Raw genomic sequence first — 26,716 nt, 5'->3', positions numbered from 1 at the left:
TAGTTGATGTTGACAGGGTTTCAGTGATTCAGTATTGGGTGATTCAGAGATTGATGATGCAGGTTGTTCTACAATGTTGATTGTTTCATGGATCTAGTATGAAAATGTATGAAACGTGGTCCCGGGAAGATCGTAGGCCGGCACCTACGTACTGGTAAACATATCAGCCAGTACAAGAGCCAAGGGGGTTGTAGCTCCCTTCCAGGAGCAGCTGGAAAACGAGTGAAGGTTGTAGCCTTCTGTAGGTAGGCACCTACGTAATAGTAAATGGATCAGCTAGTACAAGAACTATGAGGGTTGTAGCCCTCTGCAGGTTGTAGCCTGCGTGCTGGTAAAGGACTGCACCAATACATTGTAAAAGAAGTTTCTTATTAAAGGAATATAGAAACAAATTGCAGCAGGTGGTTTTCACCCACATTGGGTTTCCACCTTATATCATGGTGTTCATGCGTGTGGCTCTTGTGTGATGTTCTGTTCTGTTATACTGCACCTGTTTACTGTCAATATGCTTAATAATGTTCTAATGCATTTACTGAAGATTAAGCTAACTGAATCATAAGATCTCTGGATATACGCGAGTTGCATTAGACACAGTAGCGTGTACATGCGAGTTCACTTAATTGAAGTCGCGTATATGTTTCTGAGTATGAAATTAAAAAAAGGGTTTTACTGATTTGATAATACTGATTCACCCCCCCCCCTCTCAGTATTATTTCCAACAATTGGTATCAGAGCAGGTACTTCAGAGAAGCTTGATCGCTTGAAGGAGATTCGTAGAACAATGGGGAAGAAAGCACGTCAGAAGAAGAAGACAGCTCAAAGGAATAATGACAACCTGCCGTTGAGTGGAAGCAAGAATTCAGATCCTGAATCACCTCAGATTGAAGATGGACAAGCAAATGAAGCATCAGATCAAATCATAGATCAGCAAGATCTACCTAGAAAAAGGGAGAATGCCCTCAAAGAAGAAATCATCATATTAAAAGATCAGTTGGAATGTGCATCCATAATTCGACAAATGCTGCTAGCGCTGAATAAAGAGCAAGAAAACGAGATCCTCAAACTAAGGCATCTGCTGGATGAAGGAAGGAAAGCTGAAGAGACCTTGAAGAAGCAATGTCTTGAACAACATCAAGTTGAGGTAAATATCTTGAAAAGTAAATTAGAAGAAAAAGATAAACTATTACGATTTCAAGATAGTACTAAGATCTTGGATGATATTCTTAGTAGTCAAAGGTCCCCTGCTATCAAAACTGGTCTTGGTTTTCATGAGTCTATTGAAGGTGAATCTAGTTCACAAGGTGAGGCAAGGAACTATAAAGAGAAATCCAAAATGATCAACAAGGAGATGAAAGGTCAATCTCATCATCAACCAAGGAAAGAAATTCTTCAAAGAAAATCTTTTACTCCTCCTATGAATAATGTTGAATGTTATGTATGTCATAATCTTGGACATGTGGCAGCCATATGTAGAAGAAGAAGGTTTCAAGGCCATCATGCAGAAAGATCATCACATTCAAGGTACTTTAATGGATATTGCTTTTCTTGCAATATGTTTGGCCACAAAGCTGCTGATTGCTATAGGAGGAATATGAAACATGTACGATGCTATGCATGTAACAAGTTTGGACATAGAGCAAAGGATTGCAGGAACAAAGCTCATGATAAGAAGAAATCATCAACATGCCTGAAGATATGGAAGAAGAAGGAAGTTCAGTCAGAAAGATATGGCACAGCACAGGGTACTCAGCACATCACAGACATAACAGACTCAGGGGGAGCTGAAGGTGTAAAACTTCAGTGTTCTAATTCTCATACGCAAGTTTAATGAAGAGAAGTCGCGTATATACGTGAGTTTCACACTGCAAAATCGTGTATATGTCATTTTGAAGAAATGCAGTGGGGATAGGCTCAGAAAAGGGGTCTGATATGATTCAGTCCAATATCTACTCTCTTGGTTAATGATTACAGTCTGCTGAGGATGTTTGGAAATGTTTTGATACTTGTAAGATGTTAGAAGTGTTTAATCCTAACTTGATGATGATGAGATCTTGATGCTTATTACTGATGATCAGATCTAACTACAGATGGCACAGGCTCAGGGGGAGCATATACTTCAAATAGTGCATTATTGGCATTATGGTTAGAAGTTGTTGATAAAGTCTATGAAGCTAAATGATACATCTTGATGTTTGATCAAAGGAATGGTATTGCAGGCTGATGGTACAGATCATATATGATGAATGATAGTCATGGTTTTGAATGAATTGCTGGTCTTAGAACTTGCATCTACTAAGGGGGAGCATGGATGGATTGATTCAACTAGGAGCCAAATCAGAAACTTCAGCATGTACTCAGGGGAAGCATGGACAGATCGGTACACTTTGGCATATACAAAGGGAGAGCATATTTTGGAGATTTCAGCAGGTACTCAGGGGGAGTATGGACAGCAGAAGGTATACCAAAGAAGAGAATATCTTGGTCCGCCCTTTGCCCTTGATGTCAAAGGGGGAGAGTGACTTGGTGTGGTGGTTGCCATCAAGTCCAAAGGGGGAGATTGTTGGCATTATGATTCAAGTGTTGTCCTTGATGGCAACTCACTCAGAGGTTGGTACAGGTGCTCAGAGATTGGTACAGGTGATGGCAACTTAATCAGAGGACAGATATTAGTACAACATGGCAAGAAAGTTCATACACGCAGGTTCGTTAAGCCCAAGTTGCGTGTACATGCAGGTTGGCTTCAGTAAAAGCGCGTGTATGTGGAAAAGTACCTTTGGTCCGTGGCGGTTAGTCCTTGGAAGTTGTGCCTATGGTTTCGGACCATGGTGTCTTGACGGGCGTGTCGATCCCTAGTTTTGAAGTTGATGGTATTGTGTTGCTATGGTTTTGGCTCATGGTATTGTGAAAGGCCCAAGGCTATATAAGGAGAAGATCATTAGGCAAAGAGGTAAGGAGTGTGTGAGTGATGAAGATCTGAGGAAGTGTGAGATCCAAATGCTGGTTATGGGTTGGTGATCTGAACCAAGGTTTCACTCATGTGGAGGATGATGAATGATGGAACGAGATCTCAAGGCTTGGAATGATTATCTTCTTATGGTTTGACTGTGAATAGACTAGATCTACTGACGCATGTTTATTATTATGATCTGGGTATGTTTTGATGTCTGATATAGCTGCGGAGTTATAAGTTAGAATTTGCAGATCTGTACGCGGGTTGGTTTTGGTAAAAGAGCGTATACACGCAGGTTGGGTTCATCGAAGTAGCGTATACAATGTGAAGTAAAATATTTGAAGATGGAGTTAGATCTGGTTGCTGTTATGTTGTCTGGTTGATGTTGACAGGGTTTCAGTGATTCAGTATTGGGTGATTCAGAGATTGATGATGCAGGTTGTTCTACAATGTTGATTGTTTCATGGATCCAGTATGAAAATGTATGAAACGTGGTCCCGGGAAGATCGTAGGCTGGCACCTACGTACTGGTAAACATATCAGCCAGTACAAGAGCCAAGGGGGTTGTAGCTCCCTTCCAGGAGCAGCTGGAAAACGAGTGAAGGTTGTAGCCTTCTGTAGGTAGGCACCTACGTACTAGTAAATGGATCAGCTAGTACAAGAACTATGAGGGTTGTAGCCCTCTGCAGGTTGTAGCCTGCGTGCTGGTAAAGGACTGCACCAGTACATTGTAAAAGAAGTTTCTTATTAAAGGAAGATAGAAACAAATTGCAGCAGGTGGTTTTCACCCACATTATGTTTCCACCTTATATCATGGTGTTCATGCGTGTGGCTCTTGTGTGATGTTCTGTTCTGTTATACTGCACCTGTTTACTGTCAATATGCTTAATAATGTTCTAATGCATTTACTGAAGATTAAGCTAACTGAATCATAAGATCTCTGGATATACGCGAGTTGCATTAAACACAGTAGCGTGTACACGCGGGTTCACTTAATTGAAGTCGCGTATTGTTTCTGAGTATGAAATTAAAAAAAGGGTTTTACTGATCTGATAATACTGATTCACCCCCCCTCTCAGTATTATTTCCAACAATAGGTACACTAAACATGTTGCTCAAGGTGATCCATCTACATTTCCAGCTTCTCCACCTTTTTAGATAACATATTTTGACCAAGCCAAATCACCACAATCCTTTCTCTGACATGGCATTGAAAGTAATGTAGTTGATTTAGCGTGGCGATGAAATCCTCGTGTTCTTCATTTATATCCTTATCGTAAGCTTCCAAGTGATCCAAAATAGACTGGAATAAGTCACGATAGAGATCGAAGCGACTCTGGTGACAAGAAATGCCTGCACTCCCCGACCAACGATTTTGACCTTGCACACATGCTCCATCCCCACGCACCACACTACCTTTCTTACCACCTCCAGCTTCATAACCACCCTGAATTGTTCTCGCACCACCTCTGCCACCATAGGCTCCCAGCATCGCTCGGATCACACCAACAACAACTCGACACCCCATTTTGGATGCTTAGCAACTCGGGCCTCCGGTGCCATCTTCGACACATTGATGCATCCTTCCTGGCTATTCGAAGCTCCCCTTCACTTGGGTTGGGAGTGAGAATTATAGACATAGGTTGCATGGTGAGGACCCAGGGATACACCTCTAAGACAAGACCAACAATGAACAAAAAAACCTCCTGACAAGCCATGAACTACACTGGGTGTTAGTGTCAGTAAATGCATATTTCCATCAGGGATCAAATCTGCTCTTTGCATTTTCATTGTAGGTGTCTCATACTGAAATTTTTTATCATTCCACTAGGTCATGTCTTCAATGGTCCACTGATGGTTGTCTTCTTCTTAGAAAATCAAATTTTCCCTCATGAGGTACATTTGTTGACCCATCTCCATGTTGCATTCAATTATGGTTTCAGTGATGTTATTTTTAGAGTCAAGGAATTCATGTTTCCAGTAGGTCTTAGGGTTCATTTCCAAGGTCAAAAGCATAGTTTTAGTGTAAATAAAGGGCAGAAAAGGTATTTGGAAGACCAATAAACAAAGAGTGATTGGTAGTGAGTCATGGTTATTGTACAAAGTTCTTATTTCACTGATGTAATTTTCATCTCAAAAACATGTTTTTGAGATGAAAACAGAGTATTTTAGTTTGTTCATATTTTTTTATGTAATTCAAGTCATTTTATGTAATAATTGTTCCCATAAGCTACCCAAGCATTTCTCCTTGCTGCAAGAAATGAGCCATTGAAGAAATCAGCTCAATCAAAGCATCATCCACCTGAAAAGAGATAAAGAAAAAGAAGCATCAGACAAAGATTTGAAGACAAAGTAAAAAGTTCCAAACAAACATTATAAAGTGGGTTTTTTTCTAAAGAAAAATCAAACTCATCCTCTATATAAGACTTCAAAAGCATTTTTCAAAATTCATCATGCTCATTTGACAAAGAGAGAAAAAATGAGTTGCAGCGAATTGGTGGCCGAAGAAACCTTGGGCACTGCGCATAAAGCAAGGAGCATTGCAGACAGGGAAAAGTTGTTGGGTGCTTGTTGTGGGGAAAAGTATCCGACTCGGATGACCCTATCCCTACTCTAAGGGTGACAGTCCTTAGCAACAACTGAAAGTAAAGCTTTGATATTTTCCTTTATGAAAGTACAGAGAAGGAAGAAAAGATTAACCAACAGGTGTCTTTCGCTTTTGTCGATCCTTATCCTCTTTCTCTTTGTCTCTTGTTCCCAGCTCCTTGCTCCTTTTGCCGACCCAGCTACACACTGATCCTGCACAAACAAGAGAGGAAAACTACAAGAAACATGTACTCATAACTGATGCATGGATTAGAGTGAATCAAATATACAAGTAAATACAATACATCAATGCAATACAAGTATATAGGAGAACATTCAAAGCTTTATTGATAAAAGTAACAGGGTTCTGAGAAGGTTACAACCATCAATGGCTCCAATCCAGCAGCACCTCCCCAGCAGCAAGAAGTCTCCTCTTCACCTCTATAAAAGCAATCACCCAATAGCTCTAACTGTAAACCAACAGCACCTCCTTGCTTTACACAAAATTCCAGCCTCCCTAGACCTCATAGAAGAGCTCTATATATAGGAGAGAAGAAGAGAGGATGAGTCAGCTTGAGACTGACATAAAGCTGCCTTGTGTCCTCTCCCTCTTCAGTTAATCTTCAGTTCTTGAGTCCACTTGGAGATCCTTGCTTACACATGGAGATCAAGTACCTCTTACTCACCACAGGGCTAATCTCTTGAACCAAGTGTCAGTTTGGAAGCTTCCTGGGCAATTGACACCTTGCAGAATGACTGTGCCACTTGGCCAATCTCGCCCAGCGCAGGTAGCCTTCATTGGAGTTGAATTTCAGCGCAGGTACAAGGAGGAGCAGTTGCATTCCAGCGCAGGTGCTCAGTGGAGCAGCTGACATGATCCAAAAATAGCCTGTTTTTGAGTGTTTTCAGGTGGAGAACTGATGGGAAGTGCTGTGGTTTGATGACCTTGTTCTTTTAGGGGTAAGAACAACATGTTTAGGGACTCAGGATCCCTGTAATTATTGACATTTCATGCTCCATGTCGCGAGGCACAAAAATGTCTATAACAGTTGCCCCCTAAAGTATGAGGCCGTTTATCGGGTGAAATGCTTTATCTAGAGGGTCCGAAGTTCATTCCAGTGCTGAGGAGGCGCCCTGTAATACAATACAATACAATACATTATTTTTCATTCTATTTTCATGATCTAGCTGAGGCAGGCATTCCCATGCTCAGCTTTATAAATACATTTTGGTACATACGACAGACGATCGTCTGATGGTAGACTGATAATTTTCTGCTGAAATTATCATCCTTTGAATAGGATGATCATATGCTGCAATGATGTACATGACAAATGCTTTTATATTTCCCGAATATATATCGCAGCCCGGATGGATGAAACTAGATCCGGGGTCTTCAAACTCGTTCGATCTTCACTCTAAGTACAAGTCGATCCATGTGAGAATTGCGCTGAAGTCGAACATGGAAAGACATCGCTTGATTACCGGTCAATAATGAAAACCGTTAACAAGCGCGAGAGGAATCACCGATAATGATAATGACCCTCAAGGTACTGCAGTACAATTCACGTGGCGTGAATAAAGGACTTGGCGTCGAACGCCACGCAAAATCTTCTGGTCGAAGGTCATTGATGTATACCTGTCGCCGGAAGTGAGAAACTTGCCATTGAGGCATGCAAGCTTCAAAGTACTGATGGGTTTGTTCCTAGATCAACTTCTTGGATAATGAGATGAAGTCGACAAGAAGCGATCCGTCAAAGGAGGGCCTTAATGAATCCCACATCAATGACACGGAACGGAGCTAATGATTTTAGTGGAGGTGAAAACAAACTGTGACATATGATTCAGGGTGGTGATCATGAATGGATGAAGGATAATGTATGGCAGTGGATGGGACACGGTTGACACTTTCAGAATGACCCCTCTTGAACATATAACGACACTGATACGATGGATCGGTAGCATTACCCCAAATGTGGATGGTTTGGCGAGGACCATGGTGATGAGACCGGTGAATGAAACAACCCAACCCGATGTGGTACGGAGGAAAAGTGTCATGTTCAAGAGTGACTTGCTACCATTAAACTTTGATGTTCTCCCAATTTTTCCCCAGTCATTTCTGACCAGTACCTCTTTATTTTTGTCAAGCTTGAGGAGGATAACATATGCTTGTTCTATAACCTGCCCTTCGGGCAAGCCCATCGCTATGATTTAACGAGCCTAGCGATAGGGAAACTCGTTCTCGTCTAAAGACAAGTTTGTCGCTATTTAATGAATTTAACGAGTCTAACGACAAGGATAACTCGGTCCTTTTCATTTTTAGAGAGTCTAAAAAGGTACAGAAAGTTAACTCCATGATTCCTTTTTCGTCATCTAATCCCTTAAGTCCGAAAAAGTATAAAACAATACAGAAGGGATGAATTTTCGATTGCTTTAACGAGCCGAACAAAACAAGCGCTCGATCTTTTTGTGTAATAATCCCTCAGGTCCAAAAAGATTAAAATCTAGAGGAGGGATAGCGTTCTGGTCGTTTTAACGAGCTGGAAGGCCAAAACTCGGCAAACTTTTCATATTTTACGAGTCAGTGAAAAGAGCTCAAAGAAGACTCGTCTTTTGAGGAACGAGTGATAAACAGGGGTAGCAGCTGATTCCAGGTACAAATTGGAACTTTCCAATCACGGTAGTGTCACAAGGATGGCTAGATGAAATCACTCTTCGCAGATGTTCCTCAAAATGGGTAAACACACATATGGGGGTGAACGACCGGCCAAATGACAGTGGAGGTGATGGATGAAAACACGACCAAGGTTTTTAAGGCTGATAAATTTACGATCGCAATGGTTATTTACCGGGATAGGTTCATTTTTTAATGAGCTTGAACTCTGGTGGAAACTTTTGCTCACACTTTTCTATTTTTTAACGAGCATAAATTCCGTGGTAAAACTGCTCGATTCATGGTCAAATTTGATTTTTTACTTTTACTAGCTTTTCTCTTTTCAAATATAGTACTTCACCTTCAATTGCTGAAGCAAACTTTGTTAGAAATGGACAATATTTGCATGAAAATGATTATAACCCTAATATTTAACTTTAAACTGTGTAAAAAGTCATAAAAAGTTGTTTTTACCTCTCATTTACCATTTCATTTGCATTTTGCTTGTTGGAGCTCTGGAGGTGCCTCTTCTTCCTTGATTTTCACCAGCTGATTCCGGGAGATTCTGTGGACGATTTTCGGCGCCGTTTGGACCAGGTAGGAGCTAAACCTTAGCCCTTCACTTTCATGGTTTCCTTTTTCAGTTTCATGCACATTTTTCAGGGTTTCTGAGCCCCAGGGGTTTCATCAAGGTGCCCTGGCATCAGCGCAGGTTCTCCTTTCGAAACTTGCGTTGTATTTCAGGTAGTCTTAAGGCAGACTGCGCCTCAGCGCAAGGGAGAGACTCTCTGCTTGCGCTGGGCCTAGAAAAACTGATCTTGCATGAGTTTTTTGATGATTTTTCGCCAGATTTTCATCAAAATTAGGAACTTACTCCTTCTCTTGTTTGATTGCAGGGAACTTTGAACAAAATGTCCTTTACATGGCGAGAACGAGAACATGAAGCAGAGGACATGGTTGCACTCCATGACCCGGTCACGGTGAACGCGCTTCGGAACTGTGGCCTACTAAAGTTCTTCCGTATCTCTAGCATGAGAGCACAGATTTCTTTACTGCAGTATATGCTTGATGCTTGGGATCCTGTTAACCAAGTATTCCAGATTAGGGGGAAAACCATCCCCTTGACCATAGAGGACATGTACTTCTTGACTGGGTTGTCAAGGCGGGGTGCTCCCATTTCTTTGTCAGGTACGGTTCGAGGGACTACTTCCACCAGAGACTATATCCGTCAGTATTGCCGGGAAGGTTCACAGCCGAGCAAAGACGACAAGATCAATATCCGTGACATCACTGACAGGTCTCTTAGGTCCATTCTGTTTACTATTGGTAGGATGGCCGGTAGCGCAGCTTTACATGTTGCCAACAGATCTTACATGCAGCACGCTTTGGAGTGTCTCCAACCGAAAGTGTTTAACTGGTGTGATGCAGTACTTGTTCAGATGAAAAGTCAATTGACCAAGGTAAAGGACGGGAGGCTCAAGAACTTCGGATTTGGTTCTATTCTGACTGCCTTTGCCTTGGAGAAAATCCCATTGATGCAGCCTCAGTACATCATACTTGACTTGCCTTCTCCGACCGAGCCACGCATGCAGAGGTGGGTTGACCATATGTCCCGACATGCTGGTCAACCTCAGATTACTTTCACTGAGGCCTTCTTTAGGTGGTTCGAGCGTCAGGAGATGGCGTTTTCTGAGTATCCATATGTGGGTATGGACTACCGAGGTGATCCGGACTTGGTGCTACCGGATGGCGAGCAATGGGGCGCTATTGGTAAAATCTCTGACCATATCACTGTTTATTGTTTTTACTCATGATGTTACTGTTCAAAACTGATCAAACTCTTGGGTGCATGCAGATGTTGGTCCTGTTCGTCCAGCAGCTCGTCCACGATCGCCAGCTGCTGCCCCAGCAGCAGAGCCTGCTAGGAGAGTTGTTATTCGCGACCTTGGTGATACTGAGATACTTGCAGCTGTGCAGGAGCAGGTTGAGAGCCTTACTCGTGGTCTTCCGGATGTACAGATTGACGAGTTACCTTTACAGTTGCAGCGGCACACTATTGGCGTGCCTAGACGATGGACTCGTCTCTTGCGCATGATTGCACAGACCGTGACGTACTTTCATGAGCACCACTAGGCTAGGGTGCCCCCTAGCATCTTTTTGAGTTCTAGGTCATACGACCAATTTTGTTTTGATTACAGCACATTATGTACAAACTATAAACAACTTTATATATTTTGATTTTCGGGTTTTCTTTCTGTTTATTTGTGACCCACTTGGATAGCACCGATGCATTTCTTTTTATATATGTCGTAAATGTCTATCTAACACATAGTTTGCTAATGAATCTGTTAATGTGTTCAAGTTTCTGGAAATATGTTGGTATTGAATTGAATCAAACTCTCTTTCCAAAATCTTAACCCTTAGAAACATTCGATAAATAGCTGGATTGCGGACTGAATATATACCAGTGAGTTGTAGTATCACAAGTTGTGAGTCTAGCCTAACAATTAGTTGGCGTATACCATGAGCGATGGTATCAGAGAGGAGTTCAATCAATGCGCTATACTCAGCGATATTGTTCGTTGACTGTCCAATACACACACCTCTGAAACTCACTAACTCGCCGCTTGGATAAAAAATGGCCCAGGCTGCGGAGGACAAATTCCGCGTACTACGACTCGCTCCGTCGGCATATCCCACATATGTCTCAGAATAATTCGACATCTGCAACAAATGAGAAGGGTGGATTACTAAACCGAAACAAACACTTTAGCGAAAACAAAATACAACAAAAGCACTCAGGTTACTATTCAGGCATAGTAACGCTTGAGGTACAACCCGTTGCGGGGTTGCGCCAGTGGTATCCCGTCATAATCCATTAACTCGTAGGCTCCTTTTGCTAACACCCTTTTAACAATATAGGGACCCATCCATAAGGACTTAAATTTTCCTGCTCCTAATTTGTCGGATTCTTGGTCGTAAAGCAAAACCAAGTCACCCTCAGAGAAGATACGAGGTTTGACATTCTTGTCGAACTGTGCTTTGACTCGTTTCTTATGGGCTTCGTTCGCCAAAGCGGCGTCACGACGGTTTTCATCCAATTGGATCAATTCCAAGAAACGAGCCTCTTCTTCTGAGGTTCCGGGGAGGAGGTCAATTGCGAGTTTAAGAGACGAAATTTCGCACTGGATCGGTAAGACTGCCTCCAGGCCATACACCAATTGGAATGGTGTGAACCCAGTGGCGTTTTTTACCGAGGTTCGGTAAGCCCACAATGCTGAGTACAGGATTAGGTGCCATCTTCTTTTGTGAACCCCGATCATCCTTTGCAACATACGCTTCAGGACCTTGTTGATTGCCTCAACTTGTCCGTTGGCTTGTGGATAATATGGGGTAGAGCTGTCGTGAGATAGCCCTAGTTTGGCAGCTAATTCAACCATCATGTGATTGCGAAAATGCGATCCATGATCTGTCACTATAGCTTGCGGAACGCCGAACCTGGCGACTACATGATTAAAAAAGAAAAGGGCAGCTGTTTCACCAGTGTTATCCAATGTAGGCATCGCCTCGGCCCATTTGGTAAAATAGTCAACAGCGACTATAATATACCCATGCCCCCGGTCGAGGTGGGGTTACATTGCATGAAATCGATGCCCCACTTGGCGAAGGGCCAACAGCAACTATAGGCTGTAAGGGTGCGGGCGGTCTCCTGGTTTTGCTATCAAAGATCTGACATGCATGGCAACTTCTGACAGCTATTATGCAATCTTTAAACATAGTTGGCCAGAAATATCCTGCTCGTAAGATTCTTTGTGCTGTTGCATATCCAGATTGATGCCCCCCGCACGCGCCTGAATGACAATCATTCAGGGCTTTCTCGGCCTCCTCATGGGTAAGGCACCTCCTCAGAACTGTATCGACACCACGACGGTAAAGTTTATCACCGACGATCATGTAGTCTTTAGATTGGTATCGTATACGTTTCTGTTCCGAGTGTGAGGTATTAGACCTAAATTTTTGGGTTTGGAGATAAACAATGATGTCTCCATACCACTCATCGCTTACTGATATCAGAAACAAATTTTCATCCACGATTGACTCTTCTGATGTTTCATCGTTGGACGACGATGGGAGATCGCATAATAATTCCGCGAAAACTAGAGCTTTCTTCGATTTGGATTTTACAAAATCTAAATCAAACTCTTGAAGGATCGCTATCCATTTTGAATATTTGCCCCCAAGCAACTGTCGCGACAGTATATACGTCATGGGGTTGCAATCTGACAGAATGGTAGTTTTCCTAAAGAGGACATAATGTCGAAACCTTTGAATCGCTTGAACAGCAGCAAGCGCTAGTTTTTCAACATAGGAATATTTACTTTCTGTGTCATTTAAGTTTTTACTTAAATAATAAATAGGATGTTCAATTCCATCGACTTCTTGCACTAAGACCATCGCAATGGTCGTATCTGCTGCAGCTAGATACAGGTTAAAATCTCTTTGATAGTCCGGGGCGTACATTAATGATGCTCTTACTAGAGAATCTTTCAGAGCGTCAAAGGAAGCTTGCGCAACCTGGTCCCAGACAAAAGGCACATCCTTTTTCAAAAGACGAGTATAACCTTTGGCAAGTTCTGCGTAATTTGGAATGAACCTCCTCAGAAAGTTTGCTTTCCTTGGAGTTTCTGAATCTGAAGCAAATTTGAAGGTGGAGGCAAATTAATGATTGCCTGAACCTTACAGGGGTCGAGACGAATCCCATCCTTAGAGACTACAAAGCCAAGTAAACGACCAAAACCGACGCAAAACACACACTTGTGCGGATTGAGTCTTATCTTGTAGTGTCGGCAACGTAGAAATATTGCTCTCAAATGCCGCGGATGATCAGTCCGCTTCCGCGAATGAGCCGGAAGATCGTCGAGGTAAGGTTGAACGATGTTCTTGATGTCATGGAAGGCATAATTCATTGCCCTCTGAAACGTCGCCCCTGCGTTCTTTAAACCAAAGGGTAATTTTCGATAAGCGAATGTGCCCCACGGACAAATAAATGCAGTCTTAGACTGGTCCTGTGGGCGGATATTTATTTGATTATACCCGGAAAATCCATCCATAAAGGAAAAGATTTCACATCCGGCGCATTCATCAATTATCTGGTCGATGAAGGGTGTAGGGTAGTTGTCCTTTGGACAAGCTTGGTTTACATCCCTATAGTCGACGCACACTCTTATCGTCCCTTGTTTTTTCATAACAGGGACAATATTCGATACCCAATCGGTTAGAGGAACCGGGTAGATGAATCCAGCATGGAGAAGTTTTTCAACTTCTGCCTTAATGGCAGCGGCTTTCTTGGGGTGTACCTGTCGAAGCCGTTGTCTTACTGGTTTGACATCAGGATACATTTTAATCTCATGTTCAACTATGCTCGAGTCAATGCCTGGCATTTCATCATATGACCATGCAAAGACATCTCTAAATTCGCGAAAGAGAGCACTATATATTTCCAGTTCTGAAGGGGAACAACTTTTGCCGACATGAATATTCTCTACAACATCAGATTTTGTCGAGATGTTTACGGCTACGGTCTCTTCAATATTGGATAGGTTTCTCTCTGAATCCACCGTATTTACAGTATTTGTTAGGAATTCAAACACTGAAGGGTGATATAGGTCGTGTTGAGTTTCTTCTTCACACTCTGGAAGAAGGGAACGATGGTGGTGATCATTCCATGGTGCCCCCTCAATCATCATTGATTGTAAGATTCCTTCGTCAGTCCCATGAAATTTTGACCATGGATCTAATGGGGTACCATATTCTTCGGACCTATCTACCCAAACGCTTGACGAGCGTTGATTTGGGCTCGCCTCCCATGCCTGAAACATTGATTGCTACAATATTTCTATAGGGCTAGGTGGCAACACCACTTGATAATCCATGACGACTTTGTCTCCTGCGACCTTCGAAGAAGATACCATGTTGCATGTTGCTACAAACGGGATATTCCCTACATGGAAAGGAGGTGGCAACGCGAAAGTTCCCATCATTGTGGGATCTTTTAGCAAGCCTACTCCGATATCTTGTATTGAATGGTCGCTCCCATGGATCAGGGGAATGCTTCCAGTAACTTGTGAACCATTAGGGAGGAAATTCTGCTGGTCGACGACCGTAATCCCTCCTTCAAACGGGAATGCGATCTTCCTAAAATATGTCGACACTACAGCTGCCATGGCATATATCCATGGTCTTCCCAGTAGGATGTTATAGTCAAGATTGCCATCAATGACTTCAACATCAATTTCCACTGTTTTTCCTCCTAGTTCAACCTTAAAGTTATTTAGGATTCCGTACGGAGTGTACGACCTACCGTCAAATGCTTTCAATGTCGTCGAAGATCGCGACAAGGTTGGAGATCCAAGAGTTTTCCAGCAACTCATCGACATGATACATGTCGATGCTCCCTCATCAATAATCGTTCTATGAACAGTTTTGTTGAGTGCTTTCACTTGAATAAGGAAAGCTAATTGCGCTGGTAACTGAGGATCATATCCTTTGTGATCAAAGGATACAAGATTGGAATCTTTAGGATCCACTCCACCAATTGCTGATAACAATGCCTGTCTTTGGGATGGACAATTTTGCAGTACCTCAAGAGTCGACATAGCAGATGGCGATTGGGCCAAATCCTCCACTATATTATAATGCTGCGCCGCTCTGGCGCGAGGATTAAATGTCGACTTGTGTACTACTCCCTTAGGTGGCTTTATTGTTAATTCATGCGTGAGGGGGGGTACAACTTCTGCCGAAGTTGTTGTCGAACTACTGGGTTGATCTTTCCCTTTGTCGTTCGACACCGGCGGATTCCCATAATCTTTATTCCTGGTCGAGATCAAAGCATCATTTTGCTTAGAAACCGACAACATAAGCACTTGAGACGGGGAAGCATTTCCACTATCAACCATATTTTGACCTGGGGTGGGAAATGGATCAGTCAACACAGCTGAAGTTTGGGAACTTTTAAAGAACCTCTTCAACTCAGCTTTGAACGGACAGTCTTTGTCGAATGATTTTCATCGCATATCTGACATGGATAAAATTGTTTCCCTTGCCCAGGAGGGTTTGAAGAAGTTTTTTGAGGGGATGACTCACCCTGTTTCTTCTTCTTCCCTTTGTTTTGTTTCTTCTTGCTTCCTGGTTGATTGGAGTTTTTGCCTTTATCCGTAGATACAGCATTTACCTCCGAAGCAAGAATCTCTTGATTTGCTTTTTGATTCGAAGTCTTACGGGCTTTCTTTGAATCCCTTGTCGACTTAGCGTTTGCAGTTCCAATCACGCCATCACCGGCATGAGAGTCACTATTCGATCCGGGAGGAGGAGGGATTGAAAATTCCGGTCTGGGGGCGTCAGGTATCTTATCATAGAGCGTGCCCGACTGAGTATATACTAAGTCCAAATATTGAGCACGAGCAATAACTTGCTCCTCTGTTACGACGCCTCCCTTGGCCACATCTTCTGTTATAGCAGGAAGAAGCGACTTTATAAACCACTCAGCTAATAGCTGATCTGGAACATAGGTCTTTACCATTCTGCGACGACGACGCCACTCATGTATATGATCTGATATATGTGTGGCCGTTGTCTGCTTGAAATTGGTCAAGATCTCTGTTCCAGTTTCGTACCTTATAGGTAACTGAAAGTGTGTTAAGAAAGTCGTGGCTAGGGAACTAAAATTGTCGAAAGAGGCTCTAGGTAATTCAATATACCATTTAGCCGCCGGACCAGTCAATGTCCTCTGGAAAAGGCGAAGCCTTATCGAATCATCATTCAAGGTATTCGACGAACACCACAGATGGAATGTCATCACATGATTCGACGGGTCTTCGCCAGGATTTCCATTGAATTTAGGAATGTCCGAAGGAAGTTTGTGAGGAATCGCTGGCCACCAATGGGCATAGGCGATTGGATCGTTCGTCAATCGATGTAAATCTGGTAATTCTAGGGTCGCCACGAATGGCAACTGCTGATTCAGGTTTGGCGAGGCGTACCCAGGATACGATGGAATCGCCTGAGCAGTAGGCCTTTGCATACCAGCATAATGCAACTGATGTTGATATGACTGATATGGCTGGTGGGCTTGGCCACTGTAAAGTGGTTGATTTAACCCGTTCTGAATATAGGGTTGCCCACTATTCGCAAAGATCTGTTGCTCAGATCCCTGGTACACCTGTTGAAACTGAGGTTGTTGGTATTGCACCATCCATGGTTGTGAAGCCATGTTTTGCTGTGCGACACTAACCGACGGACCAAGATGCGGGGTTATGGTTCCCGTTTGTATCTGTGTCGTCCCGGCAGTTGGCGATTGTGGTTGTGTTGCAGGGTCAATGGGTTGTTGCATTACAACTTGGGGTTGACATACAACAGGCATCGATTGAACTTGCGACACGGTTACAATTGCTGGCGTCGTCGGGATACTAGACATAGGTACACATTGTTGCATGGAATATACAACTCTTGGTTGTTGGGGTAACATAGGTACCCAACCACTCGTCGTTACTTCAGTCAAACCTGAATGTTGTTGAAAACTGCCGTATGGGTATCCCCCCGGAAGGGGAAGTGAAAGGGCATATTGCCCCCCATACGGTAACAATCCGGAGCTCAAGGGTATAGATTGCCTTTGAGGACTGGATGGCCTAAACTGATTTCCAAAGGGATCAATTTGTCTAGTTTCAACATAAGAATTACCGGGTATTATACCGGAAGAACAAACTGGAACAGACCAAGTTGTCATAATAGTCCCTGGGTGGACTCCTTCTAGCTGATGAGAGCTAGTCGGGACGGTTGGTATGCCGGCAAACATCGTTGGAGTGACAGCAGGAGCTTCTGCTGTCGCTGTGTCATTTGGCACAGTCCTAGATGTCGACGGTTGCTCAGACATTTTAAGTCTATCCAATAAACTTCCTAACGATTCTTCAGGAACTTCCAGTGGCGATGGACAAACTTCTGATGCAGAAAGAAAAAGAGTGGTACCTACTCCAAAATGAGTTGGAGTATTTGCTTGCTGGTCCTCTACGATTTCCTCTATTGCAATCAGACCAGGAGGAAGAGGAAGACCGTCAGGTCCGTAAAAGATTTCTGGTGCCGAAGAAGGGGTTGCTTCGACAGCGACAGTTGTTTGAACAACAAGACTCTGTGGACCGGTTTCAGATGGAACTGGTTCAGTTATGCAAGTACTTGTCTTCAGACTAGGATCAGTACAACTGTCCTTCTGTTGCTGTTGAACTTCTTCAATAGAGGCAGGGATTCCAGAAATATCAGGAGTGACCAGAATCTCAGATGTTGTCGGAACTGTTGTTCTAACTTTAATGGGAGATTTTGACCTGGTCCAGCGAGTTCGCTTCGTCCGTACTACTCTCGGTTTCGGAGACAAAGACGGTTGACTCGCGAGTCTCCCCGAACGACGGAGTTTTAATTGACTTTCCTCCACGGTTGCGGATTACTTGATCAACTAAAATACAAAAAGGGGAATTATGTTTCCGTATTGAATGAATTTTATTAGACGCTTTTAGACACAACTTTGCTTTTTCATGTTTTAAGAGTCGAGAAAAAGCTAAAGATGACTCTAGTCGCCTTCGATGTATTAACGAGCCCGAAGTGACAAATGCTCGGTTGGACCTTTTCAGTTATAGAGTTTGAAAAGGGCCAAAAGAAACTGCTCTGGAGATCTAGGCAGAGGGTGTGCCAAACCTTTCGCGAAACCACAGAATACGTTTTACGGTACGGGTGGTCGATCTTCGTGAATGCAGTGTTCACTGCATCGCGATCAGTAGGGCGGCCGACACGGCTTCCTAAGGATAAAGGATAAATGCCTATAGGGGTCTCCCAATATACGCGACGGTACGCGGGAGCACAAGTCCGTATTAGTGCTATCGTCCCTCAGGAGGAATCACCCACCTTCGTAGAGATCGACAGTCACTACGTTTAACGACGCCGGAACACGTCTCTACCTAGACCTCTATTGTGAGCGTTATGTTACAATGCGTTTTTAGATTCATTCAATATATTTTAAGTTGATCTTGTTTAGCAGTTTGTCTTTCAGGATCACCACGAGATGTATTGGTACAAATTCCTAAATGCAGCTAAAATGATAAGCAAGCTTTTACAATCTTTTTAGCTTTGAAAATCCTAACTACTGAGGGGAGAGAAAAACACTATCTTTCCACACAGAGCACAAAGCACAAACTAATGCACTTTCTCCTAGATCAATCACGCAAACTTATCAAAATGCAAATGCAAGATGCATGTATTTCTTTTCTTTTTCCTTAATGTTGATGTAGACAAAAGGAAATTGTTGTATAATTTTCGAATTCAATTTGAAGCGTAAACAAACAAGTTTTGTCTAAAATGAAAAGACACCTTACAGGTACTTGTTTCGACACTAAAAATATATGAATTCAAACCATAAGATGAAAAACAAACAAACTCAAACAGCCATGAACAGTAATAAAACTAGCTCTTAAGATCACACAGACACTTTTACAGTTCAGGATCTAAGAGGCCACAGCTATACTGGTTCGCTTTTCACAATGGGAAACTGTAACTGAAACAAGAAATACTGAAAGAACAATCACAGTTTCATCACACAACTGAGGCGGAATAATGTCAAGGAAAGTTGGTTTACAGCAAGTACAATGACAAGCAATCAGCAGCAAAAAATCAGTGAAAACAGGGCTAAGACACAGTGGGAAACCTCAGCAAGACACTGGCTAACTGGTCCAGCGCAGGCTCTGGTCTGTCAAACTGACTTTCAGCGCAGTTCCCGAAGGGAGTACCTGCGCTGAAATGCAGACTGCCTGTGGACAGCCTGCACTGAGACACGAGAGTTGCGTTTACAAGGAATTCCGGGTCATAAAAAGCTCAAAAATGCACTGTTTTTGCTGAAATAAAAAGCTATAGGTCAAGTACAGGCTAAGGGATGATCAAGAGGATGAAAAGCTATCACAAAGAGTACAAGAGTCTTTTGTAGATCAGCTATTCAAATCATGAATCTGCTCAGTAAATGAGCAAGAGTAGCAGTCCCTCTACTTCGCTTTTGATATAGTCAAAAGCTTTTCGATTTGGTACTCTTTTCTTCAAGAAATGAATAGCAAAGATACTACAAACACCAACAAGATACTAGGCTCCCCAGTGGAGTCGCCAGTTTGTTGTGGGGAAAAGTATCCGACTCGGATGACCCTATCCCTACTCTAAGGGTGACAGTCCTTAGCAACAACTGAAAGTAAAGCTTTGATATTTTCCTTTATGAAAGTACAGAGAAGGAAGAAAATATTAACCAACCGGTGTCTTTCGCTTTTGTCGATCCTTATCCTCTTTCTCTTTGTCTCTTGTTCCCAGCTCCTTGCTCCTTTTGCCGGTCCAGCTACACACAGATCCTGCACAAACAAGAGAGGAAAACTACAAGAAACATGTACTCATAACTGATGCATGGATTAGAGTGAATCAAATATACAAGTAAATACAATACATCAATGCAATACAAGTATATAGGAGAACATTCAAAGCTTTATTGATAAAAGTAACAGGGTTCTGAGAAGGTTACAACCATCAATGGCTCCAATCCAGCAGCACCTCCCCAGCAGCAAGAAGTCTCCTCTTCACCTCTATAAAAGCAATCACCCAATAGCTCTAACTGTAAACCAACAGCACCTCCTTGCTTTACACAAAATTCCAGCCTCCCTAGACCTCATAGAAGAGCTCTATATATAGGAGAGAAGAAGAGAGGATGAGTCAGCTTGAGACTGACATAAAGCTGCCTTGTGTCCTCTCCCTCTTCAGTTAATCTTCAGTTCTTGAGTCCACTTGGAGATCCTTGCTTACACATGGAGATCAAGTACCTCTTACTCATCACAGGGCGAATCTCTTGAACCAAGTGTCAGTTTGGAAGCTTCCTGGGCAATTGACACCTTGCAGAATGACTGTGCCACTTGGCCAATCTCGCCCAGCGCAGGTAGCCTTCATTGGAGTTGACTTTTAGCGCAGGTACAAGGAGGAGCAGTTGCATTCCAGCGCAGGTGCTCAGTGGAGCAGCTGACATGATCCAAAAATAGCCTGTTTTTGAGTGTTTTCAGGTGGAGAACTGATGGTAAGTGTTGTGGTTTGATGACCTTGTTCTTTTAGGGGTAAGAACAACATGTTTATGGACTGAGGATCCCTGTAATTATTGACATTTCATGCTCCATGTCGCGAGGCACAAAAATGTCTATAACAGTGCTGCACATAGAGCAGGGAGCGTTGCACATACAACCAGAGTGCTACGCATAGAGCTTGTGTGCCTGTGTATTTTTTCATGGCATTGTGCATACAACAGAGCACTGCGCACCTATACACGACGTTGTGCATAGGGCCAACAACCGTCAAAACCATCCTAACAACCATCCAAATCACTCCTTTTCTACCTAGAGCCTCAAGAAAGTAAGTACACTCCCTAAAATGTCCTCCCAGCACTCATTTCAAGATTTTTGAGTTTGTTTGCTATTAAAATTTTCAAACCCTAGGTTGTCTAAAAACCCTCCCTGCTTACCATTTTCCTGTTCATTCCCACATCTTGTTGTCATATCCCTTATTCCCACATCTTGTTGTCATATCCCTCATTCCCACATCTTGTTTTCATATCCCTAAATATCATCCCTATTCCCTATTCCCTACTGTCAAATACACTTATCCCCTATACCCTAGTCCCCAAACAAAATCCCTAAACCCCTACTTACAAAATAGTCCCTATTAAAAAATACCCCCCCATTCTCACTCTCACATCATACATATCTCATCCTACATCACACAAACTCCTCTCCCCTTCCCATATCCCTATTCACCATAACTCACTTCTTGATTACCTTCTCTAGGGTTTGTAAAGCTTCAAGGTCAAAAACATGGATAAAGAGGATAAAGATTATGAGGAGGAAAACAATGACAATGAAAAGATGGAAGATGAACCTCAACATCAGAGAAAACCACATAAGGGAGGCATAATTATCAGAGAGGAACCATCAAACATCAGAGAGTTAGAGGCTTCCCCTATGACTGTCTCTTGTTTCAAGCATCTGGGATGTTATGAGTTTTTTGAGAAAGTGGAAAGAGTTCAACATCATCCTGATCTGACCAGGATTTTTGTAGCAAATCTCCATGATAACAAGGTAACTCTTGCTAGGGTGACATTTACAATTTCCTCCTCGATCATTGTTGATGCTACAAGGATTCCGAATGTGGGGGAAACATGGTATAAAGCACAAGATTTGGATGAGCAATACTATGAGCCCTACATCAAATCCAGGTATAGGAATGAAAAGAAAAGGAATTTTCCTTTCAGGTTCCTTCATGACAAGTATGCCCCTATGATGAGGATCATTATGAAGTATTTTACATGTGAGGGAAGATTTTCTAGATTATGCACCTATCATATTAGGCTTCTTATGCACTTCACAAGAGTGAAAATGTTGAACATCCCATACTTCTTATTTAGGAACATTGAGAAGATGACCTACATTGTACAGAAAAGGCATACCCCCAGCAGATGAATAGTATTTATGTTAGGGTCCAAAACTAACCCCCTTATTTATGTAATAGGATCGAGTCATAGTTATAGTTAAGTAAAGAGTCAATAAAGCCCATATTAATAATTTTAAGTGGTTAAACCACATTTAATGAAGGGACCACAGTTAGTTGCAAATGGGCCATGGTATTAGATAGATGGTATTAATAAGAAACATGGTATTGCCCCATGGTATTGCATGCATGAATCCTATATAAAGGATAGAGACTCCCTTTGAGGAGCATCATGTCTTATTTTGTAATTGAGCTCAGCTCTATTGGAGGTTTCCCCCTCAAAGAGGCAAGCGAACATTACTTTATGAATAATAAAATACTTTCTCTTATTTCTCATTGTTCTATGTTCTGGGTATATTTCTTCACATATTTGGTATTTTGGTATCGTCTTGTAGTTTAAGAGCATAACAAGTGGTATCAGATCGCTTTCCAGGGCTGGTGGGATCTCCAATTTTTAGCAATTTTTTTTTTTGGCTAGAGATGTGTTCCGGCGTCTTTAAACCACGGAATCTGTCATTGAGCGCATAAACCTGCGGATTTGGGGAGGCATGCACACGGGAAATACAAGAGGTGGTCACGCTTGTTGGGCTCCCTTGTAACCCCTGTGGGTACCCCTTCGAGTAGTAACGCATTAGACAGAACCGCGCACAGACTATCTTCCAAGTACCCTCTAGGTATATCAGAAGCCCCCTAGCTCCCTTGAAACCTAGCCACAGATAAAACATCGGCCATCTTGCTGCTATATTACACCATGAACAACACTCGAAGAGATTACTCACGTGTACGATAGGGTAGTTGGGTTGTACGGCTAAGGGTACAGTTTATCCTCCTTGGTTAGTGCCCTAAAAAATTGGGCCGAGTACTATTGTCAGACCCTTATGTATATTACGATCTGTAGCACCTGACACTCCTGGAGACCATAATTCCCTTCTCTATCTCTAGAGCAGGCATAATCTTTGCCAGATCAGATCTCACAGGTGGGGTTTTATCGCAGCAGCAACAATCAGTTCCACCATTCAGGTCTATCAGATCAGCCATTCAGCTCTCTCAAATCCATCAGATCTCTCATCCAGATCTAGTAGTTTGGGCTCTATAGCTGTTGCAACAATCAGATCCGCCATTTAGATTTGACTAATTATGTGGGTTCCTATACTTGGGCATGATTTTCGCAGGACTTTGGGCAGCATTGACATTTCTGGGATTCGACTACTGTACTATTCCTAAGAAAGGAGTAAAACTCTATTCAAAGTAAAAAAAAATTTAAAAAATAAAAAATAAAAAATGAGACCCCCCCAGGGTGCTTATTGGTGACTTAGCCCATAAGAATCAGGTCGATGAGATGAGCAAGGTGGTACCATTCAAGTGTTAGTGCCAAAAATTTTGGGCAGTCCCAAATTTCAAATACATCGGATCGGTGCATGGTACAAACTAGAGCTCAAGCTATGGCCAATGAGAGGATTGACAACATTAAATCACAATTGAAAGTTGTCATGTTGCAGCTGAAGACATTAAATGAAACACTCTCTAAGGGCAAGGTGGAGGAACGCGGAGAGGCATATATTGGCAATGAAAACATTGAGGGCGAGTCTAGCCAGTCTCTTCACCTCTTTGGCACCCACCAACAATCCCATCCGCGACCACCCAAGCTGGACATGTATAAATTTGATGGCTCTCACCCAGCCACATGGATAGCACAAATGGAGCAATATTTCACACTGAATTACAACCTGGATGATGCGACTCAACTTAGTGTGGGTATCATGTACTTGGACAATGAAAGATGGCAATGGTGGCAATGACATCAATGTTGCTATGGAAGGCCGTTGACTTGGCAGACATTCAAAAAAGCTCTTATGGATCACTTTGACCATGAATCTGTTTTTTGGGTTGTCTCATTAAGCTCCGACAGACAAGAACAATGAATGAACATATTGCAGCCTTTGAAGCCTTAGCTTTCTGCGCTGGAGGTCTACACGATGAGTTCTACGTGGAATGTTTTGTTAGTGGTCTCAAAGAAGCCATACAAGCCCACGCCCAACTGCACCACCCTGGCTCATGGTTGCATGCTTGCAGGATAGCTCATGAAGTAGAACGTGCGTTAGCAGCCTAGTCCAATCACCCAAATTTCATCGCCAAGGGTTGCCCCACACAGGCTCAAAGCACTACCCAAACACTCAAGGTTCAAAAGTTGTCACAAGCAGAAATGGCCGAAAGAAGAGAGCAAGGATTATGTTACTACTGTGATGAGAAATACTCCCTCGGGCATAAATGCAAGGAGCCCAAATTCTTTCAAATTGATGCTACTGATCATAGTTCATCGGAGGAAGTCCCACCACTTGAGGAACCAAAGGAGGAAGAAGAGGTTGTCAGGACAATGTACCTGAAGAACTAGTTATCTCGTTGCATGCTTTGGCAGGGATTTCTTCTCCCCAAACTCTCAAAATCAGAGGTTTTATTAAGCATCACCCAGTAGTAGTCTTGATTGATAGTGGAAATACACATAATTTTATCCATCAAAGAGTTGCGAAAGTAGTGCATTGTTTTGTCCAAGCAATTTCTAACTTCTAGGTCCAAATTGATGATGGGGGGACAATTAAATGTGAAGGTCGCTGTGAAAATGTCAAACTTCAAATGGGGGATTATCAGTTAAAGACCCACATGTTTGCCATAAACATGGGAGGGTGCAACATTGTCCTAGGTGCTGAATGGTTTCGCACACTTGGCCCAATCACAATGGATTTCCAGGAGTTATATATGAGCTTTAAGTAGAACAACCACACACATACCATCCGCAGACTCCAGGCGGGAGCTCCCTCTATCATCTGCTCACATCGGATGGAAAAATTGTTAAAAAAGGGCCACCATGGAGTTATAGCCCAATTTAGTGCCATCCAGGCCTTTGAACCCAATTCTCTTCATATTCATCCTGAGATGCATCAGATCTTAAACAACCATCTGCTAGTCTTTGACAAGCCTCATGAGCTTCCACCCTCGAGAGGGGAACATGATCATAGCATTACTTTGGTCCTAGGGGCCCAACCACCAAATGTGCGCCCATATAGATATCCGTTTGCCCAAAAGAATGAAATTGAAAAAATAATCAAGGAACTCTTGGAAGTAGGTGTCATTCATCCCAACATTAGTCTTTATTCATCGCCGGTGGTCATGGTGCTTAAGAAAGATGGGGAATGGCATCTGTGTCTAGACTTTAGGGTCCTCAATAAGTTAACAGTCAAAGATAAATTTCCCATCCCGGTTGTTGATGATTTGCTGGATGAACTAAATGGGGCTCAATTCTTTACTAAGCTCGACCTTCGCTTGGGCTACCACCAAATTCGCATGAAAGAAGTAGACATTTCAAAGACTGCTTTCCGAACTCATGAAGGCCATTATGACTTTCTGGTCATTCCATTTGGTCTTTGTAATGCCCCATCCACTTTTCAAAGCCTTATGAACTACCTGCTTAAACCATATCTCAAAAAATTTGTCCTTGTTTTCTTTGATGACATCCTCATCTACAGTCACACCTGGGCCACACATCTTCAGCATGTAGATCTGCTCTTGCAACTGCTCCACAAGCATAAATTATTTTTCAAGATGTCCAAGTGCTCTTTTGGCATGGAAGAAGTTGAGTATTTGGGCCACATTGTGGGGTTTGAAGGTGTCAGGGTGGACCCCAAAAAGATCCAGACAATGCAGGATTGGCCTCAACCAAAGACCTTGAAGAGCTTGAAAGTATTTTTGGGTCTCACAGGCTATTATCGCAAATTTGTCCACAATTATGGTCGCATTGCTAGGCCCCTCACTCAACTCCTCAAGAAGAATTCATTCCTCTGGAATGATGAAGCATAATAGGCCTTTACAGCTCTCAAACATGCCATGTGTTCCACTCCAGTCTTAGCACTACCCGAATTCACCAAATCTTTTTCGATTGAATGTGATGCTTCTGGTACGAGTATTGGGGCGGTCTTAATCTAGGAAGGTCGACCCTTGTCCTTCACAAGCCAACAACTAAGTGGGAAGAATCTGGGACAATATACCTATGAGAAGGAGATGATGGCCATCTTACATGCAGTAGATACTTGGCGACCATACTTATTGGGGCAACGTTTCCAAATCTGCACAGACCATCAAAGCCTTAAATATTTTTTGGAGCAATGCCTATCCTCACCACAATAAAATAAATGGCTCACCAAAATATTGGGATATGATTATGAGATAATTTACAAGAAAGGGCGTGAAAATATTGTAGCAGATGTGTTATCCCGTCAATTTGAGGAGGAAATTACCCTGCTCGCAATTTCCCTTCCCATTCCAGAATGGATTGAAGAGGCTCGCAAGGAATGGTTTTCACATCCCAGGCTCTCCCAACTCATTAATCAATTGCAGAAGGATCCAAATTCCACAGCGGGCTACTCGTGGCAGGATGAGATTCTTTGCTACAAGGACAAAGTCGCAATATCACCAACATCCACCCTCAAAAGCCGCATTTTGGCAGAGTTGCACTCATCTCCCACTGCAGGACATTCAGGCTTTCAGAAGACATATGCTCACACTCGAAGATCCTTTTTTTGGATAGGCATGAAAAAGGACATTCTTACTTTTGTAGCTGAATTCAACGTCTTTTAGCGCCACAAAGGAGAAACAGTCAAATCCCCAGGCACATTACAGCCATTGCCCATCCCGGCCTCAATTTGGATAGAGGTTTCTATGGATTTCATTACGGGTCTTCCAAAGTGAGGAAACAAGTCTTTGATCATGGTGGTTGTGGACAGACTTTCTAAGTATGCTCATTTTTGTGCCCTACCCCACCCTTTTACACTGACTTTGGTCGCTCAATCTTTCATGGATCAGATCTTCAAATTGCATGGCATGCCCACTTCCATTGTGTCTGATCATGACCTAATCTTCACCAGTAACTTTTGGTAGGAACT

This window comes from Pinus tabuliformis, chromosome 1_1, assembly GCF_031772625.1.
Source record: "Pinus tabuliformis cultivar Carrire ecotype Pingquan chromosome 1_1, CPIR1, whole genome shotgun sequence".
NCBI lineage: Eukaryota > Viridiplantae > Streptophyta > Pinopsida > Pinales > Pinaceae > Pinus > Pinus tabuliformis.
This window is presented reverse-complemented; position numbering follows the sequence as displayed.